Source organism: Ascaphus truei, chromosome 3, assembly GCF_040206685.1.
Source record: "Ascaphus truei isolate aAscTru1 chromosome 3, aAscTru1.hap1, whole genome shotgun sequence".
NCBI lineage: Eukaryota > Metazoa > Chordata > Amphibia > Anura > Ascaphidae > Ascaphus > Ascaphus truei.
Window position 1 is genome coordinate 346,963,595 of NC_134485.1, and position 23,956 is coordinate 346,987,550.

The window sequence follows — 23,956 nt, forward strand, 5'->3', positions numbered from 1 at the left end:
CCAAAAACGTTAAATCAGTAAAACAAAACATATTTCAAGTAAAAAAATTTTTTTTGTCATGTCCCATTCTGTTGCTTTCAAATTTTTGTTTGAAAAATCTGGTATTATTTGTTTGCCATTTGCAGACTTTGATACATCTAGTCCCCATAGTGACATTTTTGGCCAGATTATTTGCAACCCTGGGTCATATTTGATTGACAATTGACAATGTGTGGGTCCAGTAGATCCTTGCTATGGAATCGCCTTCCTCCTTTATGTTGGGCACATCTGTCTCCAAACCACTTAGGCCATTAGGAATCTTTACTTTCCTGATCAGGTTACAAATAGCTCAGACCGGCAGGGCTTTGCCATATTAACCCTCTCACTGCTTTGGACTTCGCACCTCTAATCTAGACGCTAGGAATGCCCTTTGAGTGATATGTCTAAAAGCTCTAAAAGCATTACTCCATTATTATTTTCTCTGCCAGAAAGATCTACAGAGTAACCACCAATTAATCCTCTTTCTGATGAAGGCTGAAGGAGCATGATTTATTTTCTCCTTGCCTTACAAGCTGAGCATACCTCCTTGATGGTATTTCATCAGCCACTGCTCTACAGTATTGCTCTTGTTATCAAGAGTTGTCTTAGTATGATGTGCAGAACACGGTTCCATTACACTCTGCTTTGCTAGAAACAGTGATTTGTATTAACCTCTTCCATTCAACAGGAATCAGCAGAACAATAACCCATTCTTGCTCTCCACACAACGCTGGAACCAGCAGAACTCCATTATCCCCTTGACTGTTCTGCTGCTGTCCTTGGTCCTGAACAGGGTTAATCGGCTTCCATCCTGAACCAGTACCGTGCTGAGCTCAGGGCGTGACTGACCTCCGTGGGGATGTGAGGAGGAGTGGGAGGATACTTCTTTGTGGTCCTCCTCCATCAACACAAGAAACAGCCTCCTCCATCCATCCCACACCCACAGAATCCGTGCAGTGCATCACAGGGCTCGGTCAGTGCTAGCAGGGGGGAGAATTAAGGGTTTCATTACCCCCATCCCCCTCATACCTCTCTCCAGCCCTCTGTCTCCCAGAGACTGAAATTAGCCAGATGAGGACTGGGCAGTAGCTGTGACAGGAGGAGAGGAGGCCCTGGGGACAGCAGCCTCCTACACTATTGTGAAGGTTGAGACACACGCAGAGGACCTGGGGGAGACAGGCTGAGAGATCGCTGTAGACAGCTGTGCTTGAGAAGGTGAGAGGATGCTGTAACTGCTAGAGTGCAAAATCTGTGTGTACGTCACGTATGCCTCCATGTCTATGTCTGCCTCTGCTTGGGTTCCTCTCTACCTGTAAGATGGCTGGGTGTTCATCTGATCTATTTCTGATTTATTTGATTAGTGCTTACTGCTGCTTCTCTCCGGGAAAAAAATGGTGTTGTTCTCAGGTTGAGTGATGGGCCTTTGGGAATGATGACTTTGTGTGTCAGTGTGGATCTGCTGCAGACACACATCCACATAAACACTGACACACACAATGCTGATCAACTGACCTGAGCACTGATATGGATAAATACACAGAAAGAACAAGCAGAACTGATGCAGCAGAAGAGAGACATCCACTGAGGCAGAAAAACAGAGGAAGGGAGGAAAGAAGAGAAAGCAACCAGAGAGAGAAAGAAAGGAAGAATCAGATTAATCCCCCTCTACACATCTCCAACAAATACACAAACCAAAGAAAAACACATTGTGCTGCAGAGATGATGGTTGGGTGAAATCGCAATAAGGTAGCAGATACATACATAGGGAAATAGCAAGTTAGACGATAATAAGATTGGCTCAAGGTTACTAGTAGAGGTACACCAAGATGGAAGGACAATTCTATAGGGTTATATGGATGGATAGATAGATACTGTACATAGATTAATGTGCGTGTTATGGATGATGGATAGATGCATAGTTCAGCGTGAGAAATAAGGATTTATAGGTAAACAGATGGTGCAACCAATATATGAATGAAAGATTGGTAAACAGATAAACACGCATCATCAGGTTAACAGATAGATAGACAATTCATACATTTATAACGTGGGGACAAGGTAATACTTTTCAACCCACAAAAAGATTAACCATTTCTCTATTACACGAAGTGATGTGATGCTCTATGACTATGAACCTGTTTTCTCTTGTGTATACTGTATATCTTTAGATTGGTGCTGCAGTCCCTGAATTGGACATTAAGGGGCAGTAGTGACTCATCATAAGATTAGGGGGTGTGGTAACGCAGTCAGGAGTTCTATACCTCTGTGCGTGCATCAGTCCACTGACTGCACGATCTTGGAAGGCCGATTGGCACTGAACTGGGTCAGGCAATGGTGAGCAGGCCAGAGCCACTTCTCGTGCATGGGCATCTTAAGTCAAAAATTAAAAGTACTATTTGTAAGACTTACAAATTATATCAATATTAGGCATAAATTAACGAACATTTCAGTACCAAATTAAAAAAAAGCACTAAAAATCAGCACATTTTAAACATACTGGTGGGGGCTACAATATCACCCTCCTGAGGTTACATATACTAATGAGTTGAAGGCTAACCTCGTTGTCTCACTTATTGTGTGCGGCACTGTGCCAGTGCTTTGTTAATATACACACTGTATCGATGTTAATGTAAAGTGCATGCATTATTTTCAAATCGCTGTATATACAGTATGTGTTTGTGGGACTAATGGTGGGAATGGGGTATATTTGGTTGTGTTATGTTTACTTGTGTATCTGGCATTTGAATATTTCAATATTACTTGCTGTATACTCTGAGCTGTATTAATAGTTTTTTTTGTGTCCTGTGAATATATGTGAAGGTTATTTTTTGCATTTATGGGACTGGAGATACATATGTATTTATATATATTTCTAGTAGAGCTTTATTTATATGTATTTAGTACTGGTAGTGTATGCAGCACAACACATTGTGTATGTCTTGCTGGCAGTGTTCCTGAAATTCCATTTAATTGTATACAGCGCTGGAATGGTATATTGTGCTTTATGTGTTTCTTGTATTATAGGGCAATGTGTACACATGTAGACAGTGTGCATGATATGTTATATACGTGTATTCATGCAGTGTACATCACATCTATGTATATGTAATGCTGACAATGTTTATGTGACTATCTTAATGTAAGATGAGCATGACCGTGTCTCCAACAATGTATTTATGTTCATTTAGGGCTTAGACTGTGCACTTTTTCTGAATGTTGTTCTCTGTGGAGATAGTAATTTATGTGTATTTATTTGTCCAAAGGCAGAAATGCTGAGCACTTACAGTCTGGGATCAATGCTAATTGATTATTAGTAATAAACATTAAGTGACACGTAATATGAAAGCCTAGAAGGGTTTAAAACAGCTGGGATGGGAGATCCTCCCTGAGCGATGATATTACTCCAACCATAATCTCACGTAAACATTTTATCAGGAGTACCTTCTTACTACATCAATTAGGTTTGCCAGCAGGTTTTTTTTTATTTTTTATTTTACATCCCTCAAAATAGACTCGTTGTCATGTATACAAGTGTTGAGTATCTCCATACACTTGCAAATCCCAAAACTCCATCTGGTTAACCTATCTGTGGTCATTGGGGTCATGCAAGGAAATACATTCTGGCATAAGATTATTAAGTATATTCATTTCTAACCCCCAAAATGTTATCTATTTCGCCTCTTGTTTCCCTTGGACAATAATAGATTGATATTACAGGCATAGAAAGGTAATGCAATGCTAACCCCTCTATCAGAGAAGAATAGAGAACCAAGGAATGATTGGCAAAGTCTACCCTACTGCTGCCTAAGTTCCTCTTATAGTATGGGAAGATACTCTTATTGGATATTAGAAGACTGTGGGATATCTTATATACAGTATACACCGATGTAGCCACAGTTATAGCTCCAGGTGGCATATTCTGCGTTATCACTGCCATTGAACCCTATGAAATCTCTGTGACGGTCTGCATTATCAGTAGATAAAATAAAGCTGGCTACATCTGTATATATATATGGAAATGGATTGGCAAAAGACTGCAACGTCCGAAAAGCACCTTCAGCTCACCAGATAGGGAGGATTAAAAACATTTATTCAACTACATAAAAATGAAAAAAGGACAAACAAAGTACAAAAACACACAACCTCCTACGCGTTTCAGGCTCTAAGAGCCCTTTCTCAAGGGGGATGATCTATATATTATGTATGTACAGTATGTGTATTTTCTAAGGTCATTTTACCATGAAGAGTTGGGTTACTACCAAAGCCAACAGCATTTTTCCATTTGCCAACAAAGTCATTCTACACCCTTCTGTAAAACATAGCCTCGAAATGTTGAACATGTATATGTAATTACTGTATAAACAACACAAAATCTAAAATAAAATAATAGACATTTTTACATCACAGCAGTGAGGACACAGCCACCTGGCAATGGAATTTTAATTCCTAGGGAATTGTAATGGAGTACATAGAAATTCAGGATGTATCCTTGTGCAGTTGTGTAAAACATCAGGTGAAGACAAAAGAAAGTAGGATATATATGTACAGTATGTATGTATGTATGTATGTGTGTGTGTGTGTGTTTGTGTATGTATATATATGTGTGTGTTGTATGTGTGTGTAGTGCTTCTGCTGAAACCACGAGGATAGGTCATGGAGTTTAATTCTATGGGGCCGATTCACTAAGCTCCGTTAATTAGCGCTGAAATGGGTTACATCGCTCGGGGGCAAAGGGGTGAAGCCAAAAGCGCTATTCACTAAGTCTGTTTGGCGCGTTTGCATCCTGCCTTGCCAAAAAGGGCCATATCGCGCGAGCACCTTCTTCCCCCCCTGCTATCGTGCTTAAAGTTAGATAGCACGATAACTGATATAAACAAAGCAGCCTGTAAGAACTGCATGGAGACGCTGCGTCTCAATGCACGGCTCTTACAGGCGATCGTGCTGTACAAATATGATTTTTAATACTAGTGTACATGTGCAGGGGGTCTCCTGAGCTGAACCGCATTGGTTTCAGGTCCGGGAACCCCATACTTCAGGAGATACAGGCCCCGTTATGGGGTGCCGGTATCCCCTGCAGAATGTAAATGGGCCTGTATCTCCTGAAGCAGGGGGTCCCGAGGCTGAAACCAATGTGGTTCAGCTCAGGAGACCCCCTACACATCTACACTAGTATTAAAACACCAATACCAATAAATAATAATTCATTACCGTAGCGGATAGCCGCTAAGGCAATGAAGCTGCTTTAATGTATTTTTATTAATAGTGTGCGGGAGCAGGGGGTCCCCTGAGCTGAACCGCATTGATTTCTGCCTCAGAGACCCCCTGCTTCCTGAGTTACAGGCCCCGGTATGGGGCATCGGAGGCCAGTGTCGGCGCCATCTTTATAGCGTCCAAGACGCGACGTGGGCTCTATAAAAATGGCGACGACACTGGCATCCGATGCCCCTTACCGGGGACTGTAACTCGGGAAGCAGGGGGTCCCTGAGCCACAAATCAATGCGGTTCAGCTCAGGGGACCCCCTGCTCCCGCACACTATTAATAAAAATACATTAAAGCAGCTTCATTGCCTTAGCGGCTATCCGCTAAGGCAATGACGGGGTTAAGTTATAATAGCATGTTTATTGGGGACAATTGCCCCCAATAAACATTGCAATATACAACACACATCCCCCCCGCCCCCTAACACATACACACTACAGTAATGGGCAAAATTACTATTATCCACATATAGATAATAATGCATTTGCCCATGAAAAATACATTAATCACAATAAATAAAATAAATACATTTTGTACTCACCCTTGTTCGGCACCCACGATGATGGCCATCCTCATCTTCATCACCGTCCATACACTTGGGTGCTGAAAAATATACACAAGAATAAAAAGAGCCAATCTAATGTCCCCTAACCCCTTAATCACCTTAGCGGTTATTAACCGCTACAGTCATGAAGGAGTTAAGCCACCCTGACCCGATACCCACCCTTCACCCATTTATGTGTACAGTGGCTTCATCATGTGTGTGTATATATATATATATGCATGATTAACCAATATACAAATAAATGGTTAAGGATATACATGCCGAAATACAAATATCTCCAAATATCAAACAGCACCAAGCCAAATAAATATCTAAGAAATGCTAATAAAAACGCTCAATTTGACAATGTGTACATGATACAATTAATCTGTGCATTATGTATACTTTGCCAAGCAATGATCAAAATCAAATAAACTATTCCAAACAAGATACTGTACAAACCAATCATTAAATACAAACAAAGCAAATCAACAGATTTAAATTACCATCAATTAATTAATCCAATCTCAAGTCAATTACAATCAAAATCAATTACACAGTTCAAATCCTAAAAACAAACCATTCTGAAAAATAATCTATGCCAAAGTAACCACCATGTGACTAAATCTAAATTCCAAAAATAAGCCAAATAAATAATCTATTGCAACCAGCCTTTAAAATAACCTTAGAAAAAATAACATGTACATTACAAACACATTTTTACACAAAGCAGCAATTTCCAATTAAAAAAACATGAAAACAAGGCAAGCAAACATTATGCAAACAAGTTTTTATTATACCTGTATGTATGTCCATCTATAGTTTACATACATACATACAGGTGCAATAAAAGAGCATAAAAAAAACAATTTAAACATACAATACATCCAGTGACTGTCCCTGTATGTATGTATGTCCAGTGACAGACATAAATTCAGGGCCAATAAATGGACATACAAAAAAAAAATGGATGACATGAAAAAAAAGTAAAAAAACCTGTAAAAGTAACATAACATACATTTCTTTGGTTTGTCTTCTTTCTTCTATTTGTAATCCATAGCGGGGGTCTTCATCTGTCTTCTCCGTCTTCATCTGTCTTGTTCCGGGTCTTCTTTTCTTCATCTGCCACGCCCTGCTGTTCTTCTTCTTCGGGAGGTCCTTCCTCCTCGACATCTGGCTTCAAAATGAGACGACATACCCCCGTAGTCCCGCGGGGATTACCCGGGGACCCCCACGGGGTCAGCCGGGGACATCCGCGGGCCTGTTGTATGGATGGTGTGCCTGCAAAAAGGTAAACAAAGAAAATTTTTCTAAGTCCAGCTCCTTTTGCGCCTGCCTTTAGCTGGCGCGTTTGTCAGGCGTGTTTTTTAAGGCCGATTCACTTAACGCTGCTTAGTGAATCTCCTGTACTGGCAAAAAGCAGCGCAATAGCCTGATCGTGCGCATTTTGCACCGAGGGCTGAAAAAAGCCCTTTTAAGAGCGATAAAGCGCAGTTATCACTGCTTAATGAATCGCACTGCAGCCCTATCGGGCTTAAAGGGTACTTTGCGCTCTTAAAGCCACTTAACGGAGCTTAGTGAATCGGCCCCTCTATATGAATTTACTGCCCTTTGTCTTATCATTGCCCCCTTTCCTAGTTAATTATCAGAAATGTCTGATCACCTGGTCACTAGCAGCCCTCCTCCATGCAGCATCCCCATTGTAAATAAGTCTTCTCTTTAGAGGTACTTCCCATTTTCAAACTTAAGCGACGGCCCCAGTGAGCACGTAGACGCATGCGTCGGAGCCCGTGGCGGCGCGTGCACGCGGTAAAAGCTGCGATCAGTGGACTCACCTACTCACACTCACTTCCGCGATGGGACATGCAAAGAGGGGGCGCGGCCATGACGTCACATCCTCTCTCATGGGTTGAAATTTACTTCACTCTGATTGGCTTTAAAACATCATCGCTCTCATTGGTTAACAGAAAACCACGTGACGCCATCGCCGCATGAAAAGACAAAAATTCTTGTCTTCTCAAAATGCGGTCACGCATCGCGCTTTCTGCAGGCTCGCGCAGGTAGTGACTGGGGCCGGCCCCATACACGGCCATATCTTGCTTGCGGCGCTCACGCCGTAGTATGCGCAGCCGCGAGCAGTGGGGACGAGGTCAAAGAGCTTACAAACACCATCTGAAAGTATAGCTATCAAAGGGTCTTCATAGTGAGGTTATTTTAGAGTAAAATTGGCACAGAGTGATCACTTCTTAGCATCAATATAGTAATGTCTTTATTCCAATATGTCCCATGTGCATCATCTTGGGATTTGGGGAGTGTCAGCAGGAGGAGTTATATGACGCATAGATTATAATGAATTGGGTCCAATTATGTACCTCTGTGTGTCTCTTTTTCTCCCTTCATTCTGCCTCAAAAAATCACCCAAATGTTGGGTGGCATGTCCCTCTTGCTCAGATCAGCACCACAGGTTTGTGGATCAACGTAAACAAAGTGCACTGAAGTGTGTTTTGATGCACTGCTCCACTTTCTGGCTGAGCTTGCATCAAATGTAAAAAAAAAAAAGGAGAAAAGTGATGCACAGAGACACATAGTTTGACACATCTCATTATAATCTGTGGGTCCATCTTACTCTTCCCTAACTCCTATTGTCACTTCCCAAGGTGCCACCCGAGGCACATCGCAAAAATTGGAGCAAAGACCTTGATACATTAATGGAAGATGAAAGTCATTTGTGTTAAGTTTTTCTCCAAATTTGCTTTGATACTTCACCCTTCAGATGTACAAATATCCTTTTTTTTACATTTGAAGAAATTGTCCGCAGGAAAATAGGCCAGTGATCCAATACATACTATACTTTTCTCTGTATTGATACACAAGGGGTTATATATCAAAGCAGGTAAAGTGCACCAGATATACTAAAGAAAAAGGTCCGATAGGAAGCGTTTGATAACTTTAGTGCACTCCTATTTTGCCCCGGATTTGCAGCCGGGAAACCTTGATACATAATCTCCATAGGTCCCATAGCGTTTTATGATATACAGTAAGCTCTGACATTTAATTGCTCAGTCACACTTACTGTACTACCCTTGTTGAAGTATGAAACAAAATTATATGGCATCCAAATTATAGTGCAAGCAAGACATGCTTGAATTTCTTCACACCATCAGAGCAAGTGACAAGGTTTCGGCCAGCAGTTATCATTCATCGGGGGGAGCCAAAATGCTGGCCAAAACTTTAGTCACTTGCTATGATGGTGCGAAGAAATTCAACCATCTCTTTCTTGTACTATACTTTGTGTACTATACGTTTTTTGTTTATACTGTATTGATTCCCAGCACGTGCTGTCCTTTTCCCAGGAGCATCCTGGTAGTCTCGAGTATTGTTTTTAATATGATTTTTGTGTTTTTCTGTTTAGTTCTTTTTAATGGTCTATACTCATTGAAGGGCTTTTGTGTTTGTAAATACATTACATATACAGGCAGTCCTCGTTTTACAACGCTTCGTTTAACAACGAATGGCTTATCCAACGCTATGCAATGCATACCTATGTTCATTTATACAACACCAAAATGGCTTATCCAACGCTCTTACGATGCTTTGCAACGTTGTTTATCTGCATGTGTGTGTGTGTATATATATATATATACACAAATACACATAAACAACGTTGCAAAGCATCGTAAGAGCATATATATAATATTATATTATACTATATAATATATTATTTATTATGTTATATTATATATATAATACAGTAAAACACTATATAATTTATGTGTGTGCTGCATATCTTATTGCCTGTGTAAAATATTTGGTGTATTTTAGTGTTAAAAATACCTTCAGGAACGGAACCTTTCATTTAAACAGTGTTCCTATGGGAAAACGTGTTTCGCTTTACAACGTTTCACTTTACAACGACATTTTGAGTAACGCATTGTGTCGGATAACCGAGGACTGCCTGTACATCTATATTACACATGTGTATAAACTGTATTACATTTTATATGCGGTTGGATTGGTGAATTGTGAAAATAAGGATAGATTGCTTTAAATGTGTAATTATATAAAGCTGCAGACAGTGTTATATATTTATGCAATATAAGTGTACCTACATTTGCCAAAATAAAATTGCAGAACTACTGCATAAATAAATGACATGTATCACAATAGTAAATGTGTTATTTCTAATATTCCTTATTGTAGCCTCACAATCCCCTGCATTCTTCAGTCAGAGCATAACTACATTAAGAAGATAAAGGAGGGTATGGTGCAATGTGCTCTAAAACACAGAGCAAAAGTGTTTTTCTGTGTCAATTAGTGCCTGAGGCATTTGTATAAAGCTTGTTGTCACATCTCTTAAGCAAAGAGGTTAATGAACCTCAAACTTGGAGGATGGAATTGATGAAAACCGGTTCCCTTCACTGACACTCACTTTATAGGAGCAATCCAAGCCGTTTTCTTTTTTATTTTTTTTTAATACAGGTTTTTGAAGCAAGGGGGTCTCTGTAGCTGAACCCCATTAATTTGAGCTCAGGGGACCCCCTGCTCCCAGAGATTCTTACCTCCGAAGGGGTTGCCGGTATCTCCTGCAGTTTTCATCTTCCACATCACATGGGCCAATAGGAAGAGCCGTACCGGATAATGTCACAGCTACATATTGAACCCTGGAGGGGCGCCACATACAGAGGTGAGTATATCCGGAATCAGGGGGTTCCCGGAGCTGAAATTAATGGGGGTTCAGCTCCGGAGACCCCCTGCTTCAATTCTGTCTGAAAAAAATGAAGGGGGGAAAAAAACCGGCCTGTTTAATACATCTATTCCACTAAGCAACTCCTCCCCTACCTGCTTCAAATAACACTCCTCAAATCACTGGCACAAGCAGAGGAAAAGTGACGCAGACAAAACTACGCAACGTGCGCCATTTTTGGATGAATGTAAACAATATTTGATGTGTTAGTTCAAACTGTCAGATGGACCTAGAAAATCCCGGAAACATTTTTGCAAAATCAAGGAGATAAAAATGAACACAAAAGTTCAATGAATACGGTATGACCGGTTATTTCCAAATAAAAAGTGAATAAATACTCAGATATAAAAGACATTAAAAAGTACTTTTTTCACCTGTGACATGATGTTAGTCAATAAGCCACTCATTCAACTTTCCATCCTTCATCAAATATATATATTAAAAAAAGCAGCCCTCTCCTGGTTCATGTCTACCGCTCTTTCAGTGTTCCTCCTCCGGTGTCACCGCCTCTTCACTCCCTCATTCTGTCAGGGTTCTGCAAGGCTCTGTCCTTGGCCTTCTGCTATTCTCGCTCTGTCCTTGGCCCTCTGCTATTCTCGCTCTGTCCTTGGCCCTCTGCTATTCTCGCTCTGTCCTTGGCCCTCTGCTATTCTCGCTCTGTCCTTGGCCCTCTGCTATTCTCGCTCTGTCCTTGGCCCTCTGCTATTCTCGCTCTGTCCTTGGCCCTCTGCTATTCTCGCTCTGTCCTTGACCCTCTGCTATTCTCACTCTGTCCTTGGCCCTCTGCTATTCTCACTCTGTTCTCGCCTCACCTCTTCTCTTGGTGAACTAATGCAATCTTTTGGCTTTCAGTATAATCTCCATGCCAATGACACCCACATTTGCCTCTCTTCTCCTGGCCTTTCCCCCTCTCTCTTGTCCCATGTCACCAACTGTCTATTTGCAATCTCCTCCTGGATGCCCAATCGATACCTGAAACTTAACATGTCCAACATGGAACAAATATTCTTTCCCCCTTCCACTGCCACCCCTACACCCAAACTCTCCCTCACTGTCAATAATACCACAAACGCATCTGTGACTCTGCACTCTCCTTAATTCTTCACATTCAATCCCTCACTAAGTCCTAATGTCTCCACCTCCGAAATATCGCTAGAATATGCCCTATTCTCACTCATGACTCAACTAAAATCCTAATTCACTCACTCATCTTGTCCTGTCTTGGCTTATGCAACCTTCTCCTAGTTGGCCTTCCCCTTGTCCACCTGTCCCAACTCCAATCCATTCAAGCTGCTGCTGTCGGACTCGTCTACCTCACTCACCGCTCCACTTCTGCTGCTCCACTCTACAGATACCTACACTGGCTTCCCATGTTCTCTAGAATCAAATCTAACATCCTAGCTCTGATTTACAAAGCTCTTAACTACACTTCCCCACTTACATCTCAGCTCTCATCCCTAAATATATCCCTAAACGCCCTCTACGTGTTCTGCCCATGACATCCGTCTTTCCTCCTCTCACTCCCGCCTACAAGAAGTCTCTCATGCTGCCCCCATTCTGTAATTCCCTACCACACACCATCAGACTCTCCCCCAGGTTTCAGACATTTAAAAACTCCCTGAAAACTCACTTTTTCAAGGAAACCTATCTGGCATACCCCTAACAGCCACTAACTCTATTGGGACCAGCTGTGGAGTTTCTCCCTGGCCGTCCTGGGCTGCCCTGCTTCTCTCTCGCTGTTCAACTCCTCTGCTGCCCCGCTCCACTCTGGCGGTCCTCCGTCCTCTTCTCCCGCCGCCCTCCTCTGCTACCACCCTGTTCCACTCCTGCCGTTCTCCTCTCCTGCTTTCCTCCTCCACCGAAGCCAGGTAGACATTGTTAAGGTGGTGAGAGGAGGAAGAGAGGGGGTGAGAGGAGGAAGAGAGGGGGTGAGAGGAGGAGGAGAGGCGGTGAGAGGAGGAGGAGAGGCAGTGAGAGGAGCAGGAGGACAGGGGACGAGAGGAGAGGAGGAGAGCGGTGAGAGAGGAGGAGAGGGTTGAGAGAGGAAGAAAGGGGGTGAAAGACAAGGAGGAGAGGGGTGAGAGTGGAGGAGAGGGTGAGAGAGAAGGAGGGGATGAGACAGAAGGAGGAGAGGGGATTAGAGAGGATGCAGGGGTGAGAGAGGATGTGGGGGAGGATGATAGGATGGGGGAGAGGAGATGAGAGGGGGAAAAGGGGGATGAGGAGAGAGTGAGAAAGTGGACGCATTAGAAATTTAAATAATAAAAAAATTTCAGTCAGTATTATCTTATTATAATACTTATTATACTACTAGATACAGAAGTATGCAGAGTAACAGAGTACAACTGTTGGCATCCAAATATCAGAAAAAAATCATGAAAAGGAAAGTGCGTTCTCAATAGAAAAATATTTAATAAATGGTCATAGGACAAAAAATAGCAATGGCGTTGGCCTACCAACGCGTTTCACGCTAAAAGAAGCACTTTCTCAAGGTATACATATCATCCACATTGTATTTATAAATAAATGGTAAGATAACTCACCAATCGTAAAAATATACCAGGGATCCGCCTACAATATATTAGTAAGCATTTACCCTCTCCTACCCCCCTTCCCATTTAGGTATATCTCCCCCCTGCAATAGACTGTAAGCTCTCACGAGCAGGGCCCTTTTCACCTCTTGTATCTGATTGCGCATGTTTGTCCTTGTTTGGTATGCCATTCTGTTTATGTAATATACGTAACTCTATTGGCGCTTTACAGATAAAGAACAATAAAAATACTAGCTCACATCTGGTGTTCCAAATGAAACACAAAAAGTCGCTCTGACTGTACACAGCCAATCGAGACAGAAGCAGTGAAATGTACGTCCTACACTGACATTGGTGGACACACAGCCTAAATCAGGGGTTCGCAAACTGGGGGGCGCGCAAGATTTTTCAGGCGGGGGCGCGGCGGTTGCAGAGGTCCCGCGCTCTTCCCCCAAGGCATTTAAATGAATGTTGGGGATCGCGTGAGGCCTCTGCAAACGTCCCTTACCTTGTCTTCGGCGACACGTCGCCATGGCAACGCGCCGACAAATGAGGCCACGGGGTCACGTGATGTCACGTGACCCCATGGCATGATTTCACGCCGAAGACAAGGTAAGGAGGGGGGCGTGAGGAGGGAAGGAGAGACGGCAGGGGGGACAGCGGGGAAAGTCTGCGCTCCCCTGGTCTGAAGGACTCTTAGGCTGCGCTTACAGTATAGTGGCGGCGACGCAACAGCGCTCCAAAACAAAAGCATTGTCGCTGTCGAAAAGCTTATATTGCAGGCGAGTGACCAAAAATTTGGTATCCGGTCAAATTTGATTTTTCAGAGGCTGTCGCCACATGACAGCCTCTGAACCAATCAATGGCCAGGTCGCTTGCGACGTCACTACAAAACAAAATACAACTTTCGCGGGTGGCAACGGTGACGAGTGATGTCATCCGTCGCGTCACCGTTGCGGGCACTATACGCGCGGCCTTAAGCTCTTAATTGCCAAAGAGGCTTCCACCACACTGCTGTCATTTTAATGGGAAATTGCATACTTTTGCAACTGGCTACATATCGGGTTAGATTGGATTGGTCCCTGGCATACCAGGCAATGTCTAATGTGCCTTACACCAATGCATACATGCAAATGTGGCTGGTGCAAACATGGAGGTGCATGGGAAGAGGCAGAGAAAATGCTGGAGCAGGATATAGACAGCACTGAAGGGAGTAGGAGCTGAAGGAAAAGGTTGGGGGACTGGAAGATGGGGAAGAGAGAGTGGACTGGCTAGAGGAGGAATGAGGAGGGAAGCAGAAAAGGGGAGAGCCTAGAGGAAGAGAGAAAAACATTAAAGGAAGAGAGTCTGGGGGAGATGGGGGGAAGAGAATGACGGGGCTGGAGGAGGGGGGAGAGAATTACGGGGGGCTGGAGGAGGAGGAGGAGGAAGAGATTGACAAAGGGGGCTGGAGGAGGAGGGGGAGAGAATGGTGGAGGAGGGGAAGAGAATGACAGAGGGGGCTGGAGGAGGGGGAGAGAATGACAGAGGGGGCCGGAGGAGGAGGGGGAGATAATGGGGGAGGAGGGGGAAGAGAATGACAGAGGGGGCTGGAGGGGGCTGGAGGAGGGGGAAGAGAATGACAGAGGGGGCTGGAGGAGGTGGTAGAGAATGACAGAGGGGGCTGGAGGAGGAGGAGGGGGGGAGAATGGGGGAGGAGGGAAGAGAATGACAGAGGGGGCTGGAGGAGGAGGGGGAGAGAATGGGGGAGGAGGGGGAAGAGAATGACAGAGGGGGCTGGAGGAGGAGGGGGAGAGAATGGGGGAGGAGGGGAAAGAGAATGACAGAGGGGCTGGAGGAGGAGGGGGAGAGAATGGCAGAGGGGGCAGATGACAGAGGGGGCTGAAGGAGGAGGGGGAGAGAATGACAGAGGGGCTGGAGGAGGAGGGGGAGAGACTGACAGAGGGGGCTGGGGGAGGAGGGGGGAAGAGAATGACACAGGGCTGGGGGAGGAGGGGGAGAGAATGACAGAGGGGCTGGAGGAGGAGGGGGAGAATGACAGAGGGGGCTGGAGGAGGAGGGGGGAGGGAATGACAGAGGGGCTGGAGGAGGAGGGGGAATGACAGAGGGGTCTGGAGGAGGAGGGGGGGAGGGAATGACGGGCTGGAGGAGGAGGGAGAGAATGACAGAGGGGCTGGAGGAGGAGGGGGGGAATGACAGAGGGGGCTAGGGAGGAGGGGGGGAGGGAATGGCAGAGGGGCTGGAGGAGGAGGGGGGGAGGGAATGACAGAGGGGGCTGGAGGAAGGGGGGAGAGAATGACAGTGGGGGCTGGAGGAAGAGGGAGAGAATGACAGAGGGCTGGAGGAGGAGGGGGGAGAGAATGACAGAGGGGGGCTGGAGGAGGAGGGGGGAGAGAATGACAGAGGGGCTGGAGGAGGAGGGGGGAGAGAATGACAGAGGGGCTGGAGGAGGAGGGGGGAGAGAATGACAGAGGGGCTGGAGGAGGAGGGGGGAGAGAATAATAGAGGGGGCTGGAGGAGGAGGGGGGAGAGAATGACAGAAGGGAGGAGGAGGAGGGGGGAGAGAATGACAGAGGGGGCTGGAGGAGGAGGGGGGAGAGAATGACAGAGGGGGTTGGAGGAGGAGGGGGAGAGAATGACAGAGGGGGCTGGAGGAGGAGGGGAGGGAATTACAGAGGGGCTGGAGGAGGAGGGGGAGAGAATGACAGGGGGCTGGAGGAGGAGGGGGGAGAGAATGACAGAGGGGGCTGGAGGAGGAGGGGAGGGAATGACAGGGGGCTGGAGGAGGAGGGGGAGAGAATGACAGAGGGGGCTGGAGGAGGGGGGAGGAATGACATGGGGCTGGAGGAGAAGGGGAGGGAATGACAGGGGCTGGAGGAGGAGGGGGGAGGGAATGACAGAGGGGGCTGGAGGAGGAGGGGGAGAGAATGACAGAGGGGCTGGAGGAGGAGGGGGAGAGAGTGACAGAGGGGGCTGGAGGAGGAGGGGGGAGGAATGACAGAGGGGGCTGGAGGAGGAGGAGAGGGAATGACAGAGGGGCTGGAGGAGGAGGGGAGAGAATGACAGAGGGGGCTGGTGGAGGAGGGGAGAGAATGACAGAGGGGGCTGGAGGAGGAGGGGAGAGAATGACAGGGGGCTGGAGGAGGAGGGGGGAGAGAATGACAGAAGGGCTGGAGGAGGAGGGGGAGAGAATGACAGACGGGCTTGAGGAGGAGGGGGGAGAGAATGACAGAGGGGGCTGGAGGAGGAGGGGGAGGATTGACAGAGGGGGCTGGAGGAGGAGGGGGGAGGGAATGACAGAAGGGGCTGGAGGAGGAGGGGGGAGAGAATGACACAAGGGGCTGGAGGAGGAGGGGGAGAATAACAGAGGGGGCTGGAGGAGGAGGGGAGAAGAGAATGACAGAAGGGCCTGGAGGAGGAGGGAATGACAGAAGGGCTGGAGGAGGAGAGGGGAGAGAAAGACAGAGGGGAGTGGAGGAGGAGGGGGAAGAGAATGACGGGGCTGGAGGAGGAGGGGGAGGGAATGACAGAGGGGGCTGGAGGAGGAGGGGGGAGAGAATGACAGAGGGGCCTGGAGGAGGAGGAGGGAGAGAAAGACAGGGGGGTGGAGGAGGAGGGGGAAGAGAATGACGGGGCTGGAGGAGGAGGGGGAGGGAATGACAGAGGGGGCTGGAGGAGGAGGGGGAGGGAATGACAGAGGGGGCTGGAGGAAGAGGGGGGAGAGAATGATAGAGGGGGCTGGAGGAGGAGGGGGGAGAGAATGACAGAGGGGTTGGAGGAGGAGGGGGGAGAGAATGACAGAGGGGGCTGGAGGAGGAGGGGGAGAATGACAGAGGGGGGGCTGGAGGAGGAGGGGGAGAATGACGGGGCTGGAGGAGGAGGGGGAGAATGACAGGGGGCTGGAGGAGGAGGGGGGAGGAATGACAGAGGGGCCTGGAGGAGGAGGAGGAGGGAGAGAAAGACAGAGGGGGATGGAGGAGGAGGGGGAAGAGCATGACAGAGGGGGCTGGAGGAGGAGGGAGAGAGAATGACAGAAGGGGCTGGAGGAGGAGGGGGAAGAGAATGACAGAAGGGCTGGAGGAGGAGGGGGAAGAGAATGACAGAAGGGCTGGAGGAGGAGGGGGAAGAGCATGACAGAAGGGCTGGAGGAGGAGGGGGAGAGAATGACAGAGGGGGCTGGAGGAGGAGGGGGAGAGGATGACAGGGGGACTGGAGGAGGAGGAGGGGGAGAGACTGACAGGGGCTGGAGGAGGAAGGGGAGAGAACAGAGGGTCTGGAGGAGGAGGGGGAGAGAATGACAGAGGGGGCTGGAGGAGGAGGGGGAGAGAATCACAGAGGGAGCTGGAGGAGGAGTGGGAGAGAATGACAGAGGGGGCTGGAGGAGGAGTGGGGAGAGAATGACAGAAGGGGCTGGAGGAGGAGGGGAGGAGAGAATGACAGGGGGGGCTGGGGGAAGAGGGGGAGGCAATGATAAAATAGTCTGGGGAGTAGGCGAAAGAGAATGAGCAAAGGTGTTGGGGGAGGAGGGAGACAATGGGAGAATGGGTTGGGAAAAAGGAGGGAGACAATGAGAGAAGAGGTTGGGGGAGAAGGTGGGAGATAATGAGAGAAGGGGTTGGGGGAGAAGGTGGGAGAGAATGAGAGAAGGGGTTGGGGAAGAAGGTGGGAGAGAATGAGAGAAGGGGTTGGGGGAGAAGGAATGAGAGAATGAGAGAAGGGATTGGGGGAGAAGGAGGGAGAGAATGAGAGAAGGGGTTGGGGGAGAAGGAGGGAGAGAATGAGAGAAGGTGTTGGGGAGGAGGGGGAGAATGAGAGAAGGGTTTGGGGAGAATGAGAGAATGGGTTGAGGGAAAAGGAGGGAGAGAATGAGAGAAGGTGTTGGGGAGAAGGAGGGAGACAATGAGGGAGGGGTTGTGGGAGGAGGAGGGAGAGAATGAGAGAAGGGGTTGGGGAGAAGGAGGGAGAGAAGGGGTTGGGGAGAAGGAGGGGGAGAATGATAGAAGGGGTTGGGGAAGAGGGAGAGAATAAGAGAAGGGGTTGGGGGAGAAGGAGGGAGAGAATGAGAGAAGGGGTTGGGGAGAAGGTGGGAGAGAATGAGAGAAGGGGTTGGGGGAGATGGAGGGAGAGAGTGAGAGAAGGGGTTGGGGACAGGGGCAGATTTCCCATAAGGCTGACTAGGCTGTAGCCTAGAGCAGCAATTTTTTAGGGGACACTCATTTTTTGCGGAGTCAATTTGTGTGTCTTATGTGTTCCGCTGCCGGCCCCCTCCTGTAGCGACGTGTCGTCATGGCGACCCAATGTTAAATGATGCCACAATGTCACGACAATGCATTTCCATGACAACATGGCGTCACATGCCGCCATGATGTCATGTTGCCATGACAATGTGGTGACACAAGCCATCATGACACTGCTTTGCCATGACAACGCAGCATCACATGCCGCCGTGACTTCATGACATCGCTACTGTGCAGAGGAGGGCCACTCCCAAGCCAACAGGTGGCAAAAAGGTAAATACGCAGTGCTTGGGGGTGGAGGAGGGAGAGAATGAGAGAAGGAGTTTGGGGGAGAAGCGGAGGGGGGAGAGAAAATGACTGAAGGGGCTTTGTTGAGGAGAGAAAAGAGGCTGGGGGAGGAGGGAGAGAATTAGAGGAGGAAAATAATGGAATGAGAGGGTAGAAGAGCATGGGTCAAGAGAAGAAGAGATGAGCTGGAAGATAAAAGGGAAGTAAATGAGAGATGAGGAAGATAATAAGAGGGAATGAGAGTAGGATGTGGTGGCAGCTCTGTGGCTGTACAGATGGAAATGCTGGAGAGCCAGCCAGTGAGTCAGCACCACAGACAGCTACACGTATTTAAACTCTGTTTAGGGATCACCAAGGTCCTCTCCAGCTCCAGAGAGGGAAGACTCCTTACTAAGTCTCTGTTTTATTTATTTAGCCTTTTCCTTTCTGGAGCGTTCGGACTATGTATGAGATGTGTGCAGAGGTACACTTAATGGAGATCGATTAGAGTGGAATTAAATCCTGGCTTTATTGAGCCTGTTCCTTTAACAAAGCAAAACATAAAAAAGAAACCGAATGGAATTTCCTGTCAGCATAGTTGTATGCTCAGGGAAAACTCTAGTAGGTCCTCCTTCTCCTTATGCCAGCCCAATTGTGAGCTAAAAAAAACGCTCTCCTGTTTCCAACAGCAGGCTTTTTCTTAGAGCTCTAATTTAGCCAGGTGGAGACTGATTAATTGCCTGTCTGCAATTAACCAGCTCCCTACTAGATTTAGGAGGCAGTTTCTCTTAACCAGGGATAAGTACCTGTTACATACCTCCCCTGTTTGTGGGAAGCTTGGGCTTACCACGGCCAAAGCCCATCCTTCCACTCTCACTCGAGATATCCCTGCGGCTTGAATGAGAGTGGATGGAGGACGAGAACACTCAGTTCCACTGAGATTGGAGCCCTTTCTCCAGGTTAGTAGTGTCTCCTCAATAAGGCGCTTGAGATCAGCGCTATTCAGTTGCTCGAGGAGGACTTTTTCCAAGCGCATTCTTTCTTCTGACTGCTTGGTCACGAGTTTTCCTCTGCGTCGGCTGATCCTTTCTTCCCTGATTTTAGGGTGACCACCTGCATCATATTCTGTAGCACTAATCACGGGTGGTTCAAGCTGGGTGGAGTTTTTATCCATACCGATTGACTCTCGTGGCATCTCAGTTTGGTAGTTACCTAGTGTTGTACCTGTATAGGTGTGAACACTGAAACAGTTCTGCCTCAATCTAGCCAAAGATTGAATCTTTCTAGCGGCTATTTAAATTGTGAGGACTCTGGCTTGGGCCATAGGGCCACAGTAGCATGACTATATTGGTATTGTGCTTCTCAGTCGTAATTCGGTTCTTCTTTCCTGAATTGTGTGTAAAGACGATCGTAGTACTGAGATGGCATTGCGGGTGCGCTTAAAGCAACGCACAGCTTGCTTGGTTGTGATGTAGAACCTGTATCTGGATTGAATCACCCCAGCAGCTTCCTTCTTTTTTTTGTAGGATCTTTGCTCCAGACACTTCCTAACATTTGACTGGAGTAAAATGACACATTGCTTCAAATGTTCATAGTTCTCTCTTTAAAGAGAAATTGAATAGTTGCGCCAAAAGTCCTACTGTATAGTCCGTAATTTCAGTCCTTCACAGAGTGTAGTCCCGCTGCCCGAGTCTCTTAGAGGTGATTCACCAACCTCTGTGGTATTGTAGAATAAGGGAAAGGGGGGGGGGGATCCTCAGGCGCGTCGTTCCACTTGTGACTCCAGGACACATGCAAACGTAGAGAGAAAATGGGGGACCACAATCAGGGGTAGTTCAATACATATGAGTACCTCAAATCTTGTAAAAATAGGGGGAGAGGATACACACTTACATCAGATGTCTGGTCTTATCAATGAACTGATCCTCTGGTGTAGATGGGGGGGGGGGGGGGAGAATAGGGGACACCTTGATGATTCCTCCAAATAGGAAAGAGAAGGGAAATATAGTGTGATAACGTTTATTAACAGAAAATAAAATAGAGATTAAAAAGTCACAAGCGGCCAATTACTATTGGCATAGAGAGGAGATATGTCCAGACTCCACAGAGCGTCCCTCTAGAAGATGGGTGATCTCTTGTGGCCTCCGTTCCAGCTGGAGTGTTGGGCACCTCACTTCGCGCCAGGACACCTTCGGAGCCATTTCTTTTTCTGAGAGGCCACCGTACAGAGGAGGAAAAGCATTTCCAGCTTGGCCAGCATCTCGACTGGAGCGCATGCGCATGCGCGACAGAGCGGGAGCTGTGAAAGGAGTGTGTAAGGAGGGGAGCAGACGGAGAGACTCAGTTCATGCACGGGCTTTTGGAGATCCTCCCTGCTGTTTGGTGAACCTCACACATCATCCCAAGACCCTACCAGCTGGAACGGAGGCCACAAGAGATCACCCATCTTCTATAGGGACGCTCTGTGGAGTCTAGATCCCCCCCCCCTTTCCCATAGTTCTCTCTTTGTTGTCCCATTCACCATATGATTGGAGAAGGCAGACTGCTTTATTCTGGCAATTTAGCCGACGAGTTTTCATTCCTCTGTAGGCAGCCTGTATGGTGAGCACTGCAGAACGTTTGTGCATATACTTTTCTCTTTCCAACCTTGCTTGGACAAGAGCTTTGTATTATTTCTGAATGACTCTGATGCTTTTCTCCCTTTTTAACAAGTTTAGCTCATCAGTGAGAGAATCCTGTTTCTGGAGCTTGCTCTGAGTGTGCATCAAATGCATCCTTCACTATATTTTGGAGCTCTGTGGATTTCTTTGCTAGGGGTGCAACTGCTTGCCTCAGTTTCTGGACCTTCTTGTGCTCCCTCTCGTCACCTGGCCTCTAAGCTTGGCCTCTAGTGATACTCTTGTGATGTTCAGGGTAGCATTCAGTTCGTCATGCTGTCAGCGGGGACACAATGGGTAATCAGACTTTCCTGCAGCACTTGTACTTCTTTAGCAGTCTGCAGATTTTCTTCCTGCAGAGATCGCTGCTTCTCTTCAGCATTCTGTAGGTGCGGACGCAGACCTTGCAGTTGGCTCTGCACTATGTGCTCAGCTTGTGTTCGTTGCTCCAATGCTTCTAACTTTTCATCTTCCAATAGTTTCTTTATTTTTTCTAGCTCATGCAGCTTTTCCTTTTTTTTATTGACGTAGTCTGTCAAATCAGAATTTTCTCCTTTCAGCCTTGTATTTTCTCTTTTTACAGTCTCTATAATATTCAGGGCCTCCTTGTAGTCATCCTTCCATTTACGCACTTCTGATTTGAGATTCCCAGTCTCCTGGTGTGAGACATCTCTAGGTTGAGGTTGTGAAGCTCCTTCTGATGGACTTTAATATCCATACTATGATTGTAGACAAGAGTTATGAGAGATGTCCAGCTCCTCAGCGAGGATGTGAAGTTCCTTTTTAGAGACTTCCAGTTCTGTGCGGCAACTTCTGATCTCTTGGTGTGAGGCATCCAGCTCTATGTGGAGATTATGAACCTAATTCTGCGATATGTCCACCTCTGTTTGGATACTGTTTACCACCTGGTGTGAGGCATTCAGTTCTGTGCGGAGAGTGTGAACCTCATTCTGAGAGACTTCCAACTCTTTATGGCAATTTTGAACCTCTTGCTGAGAGAGACTAATCTCTTTCAGTGCCTCCTCATACTTCTGTTTCAGATCAGCAATCCATCTGTCAGATTGGCTCTGCTTTTCATCTATGGCGGTAATAGTAGCATTTGCAGTATCTAGATCTGTCCTTGGATCCAATTCGCTCCCGGATGCAGAGTACATTGCGAGCACAGTCTTCTGTACAGTAGCTCAGTGTTATCTTCTCTCTTCGGACTCAATTGTTCACGGAGCAGATCACATTCACGCCTAGCCGTTTACAGGGCATCTTCAGGGCTGGTCAAGGGATCGTCACTCATTGGTTCCGGCTCCGCTTCCCTGATATATTTTGAGGATTTCTCACTGTCAGCACCAGACAGACACTTCTTTGGGGTACATAACTTCTGCCTTTTGCCCTCTGGATATTCTGTCAACGAATTCTCTATTTGTTCTAGGCTGCAAGGCATCTCGGCCCCCCTTTTTTTCCGCGGCCGTGTCTGATCCTTCCATGGTAAGTGGAGAACCTCTTTTTCTGCCTTTTTGCTTTGGACGACTCCGTTCCATCAGGGGTAACACAGATACCCAGCAAGCTCAAACTCCCCCACCCACCACAAAGTGAATATATATTTATGTCAACCAGAGAGCTACTGAGCGTGGCAATTGTATATAACAAGAGACAGGGGGTGCCCAATGCTGCATCCAATTGACAAAACATATAAAGTAAAATACTTCAATAATAATAATTGGTATTATTATTGAAGTATTTTACTTTATATGTTTTGTCAATTGGATGCAGCATTGGGCACCCCCTGTCTCTTGTTCCATCAGGGGTACTTGGGTATCCTTTGTTTGAAACTTCAGCCGTTTCACAGCATCCACCATACTTTTCTTGCCGTTGCATTAGCTGGCAGGAATATTCGGGGTCATAGAGACCTGTTTGTTCGGTGTGTACCGAGTTTAGGCACCTCCACCATACTAGGGGTATTTTGTGGGTGCGTCTCGTTTCTTGGCCTACATAAGAGATATCTTCACCCTCACCCATATCCATGTAGCACCGGAAGGGACACTCTTCCTTGTGGCTGGGTTCAGTACAGGAACACCACATTTTTCCCTCCATTTTGGCAGTATCGGGTGTATGCTTCCCCCTGACTTCGGGAGGCGCTATTGCAGCGATTTTCTCTGTATATGCTAGAACCCCAGTTAGTAGTCATACAGGTGGGCAGACTGCACTTGCAGAGTTCGTAGCTCTCACAGGAGTCTCTGTAGACGTTTTCTTCTTTACTTTGGTAGGATCTGAGACATCAGCACTACGGTGCACACATTCTTTCTCATCAGTGATACTGGATGTACACTTGCTAAGAAAATCTTCTATACCTTCCTTGTGACCAGAGCGCGTTGCTTGCTGCTGCAGTTCCTTGGCTCGCTGAATAAAATATAAAATATTCTTCTGGCAGCTGCCCTTTTCCATGGGCCACATAGGCATCATCCTCAACATCAGAATAAGGCCTGAAGGGACACTGCTCTGTGTGGCTGGGCTCTTTACACCAGGAACACATTTTCTTCCCCATTCTTGCAGAGTTTGTATTTGACTTCAGCTGAGCGGCTATTTTAAAATCCCATGGGTTTTTTTTCTTCACACAAGTGGTGGGGTAGACTCTGGTCACAGCATCAGTACCTTGTTTGGGTCACAGTCTGTCGCAGTCCTCCCAGTCAAACTGTGGCATTGTGGC

At 46.7% G+C, this 23,956-nt stretch overlaps 1 protein-coding gene across 2 annotated transcripts in view; it reads left to right on the forward strand.

Moving 5' to 3' along the window:
- Window positions 1-702: 702 nt before the first annotated feature.
- The window catches only part of MAP3K12 (mitogen-activated protein kinase kinase kinase 12), a 108,417-nt gene continuing 85,163 nt past the window's right edge, over window positions 703-23,956 (forward strand). Inside the window, exon 1 of one of the 2 annotated variants that reach the window (XM_075591798.1) lies at window positions 703-1,233. The gene's annotated coding sequence lies outside the window, so the exon portion shown is untranslated. The remainder of the gene's footprint in view (window positions 1,234-23,956) is intronic. The other variant, XM_075591796.1, reaches the window with a different exon arrangement.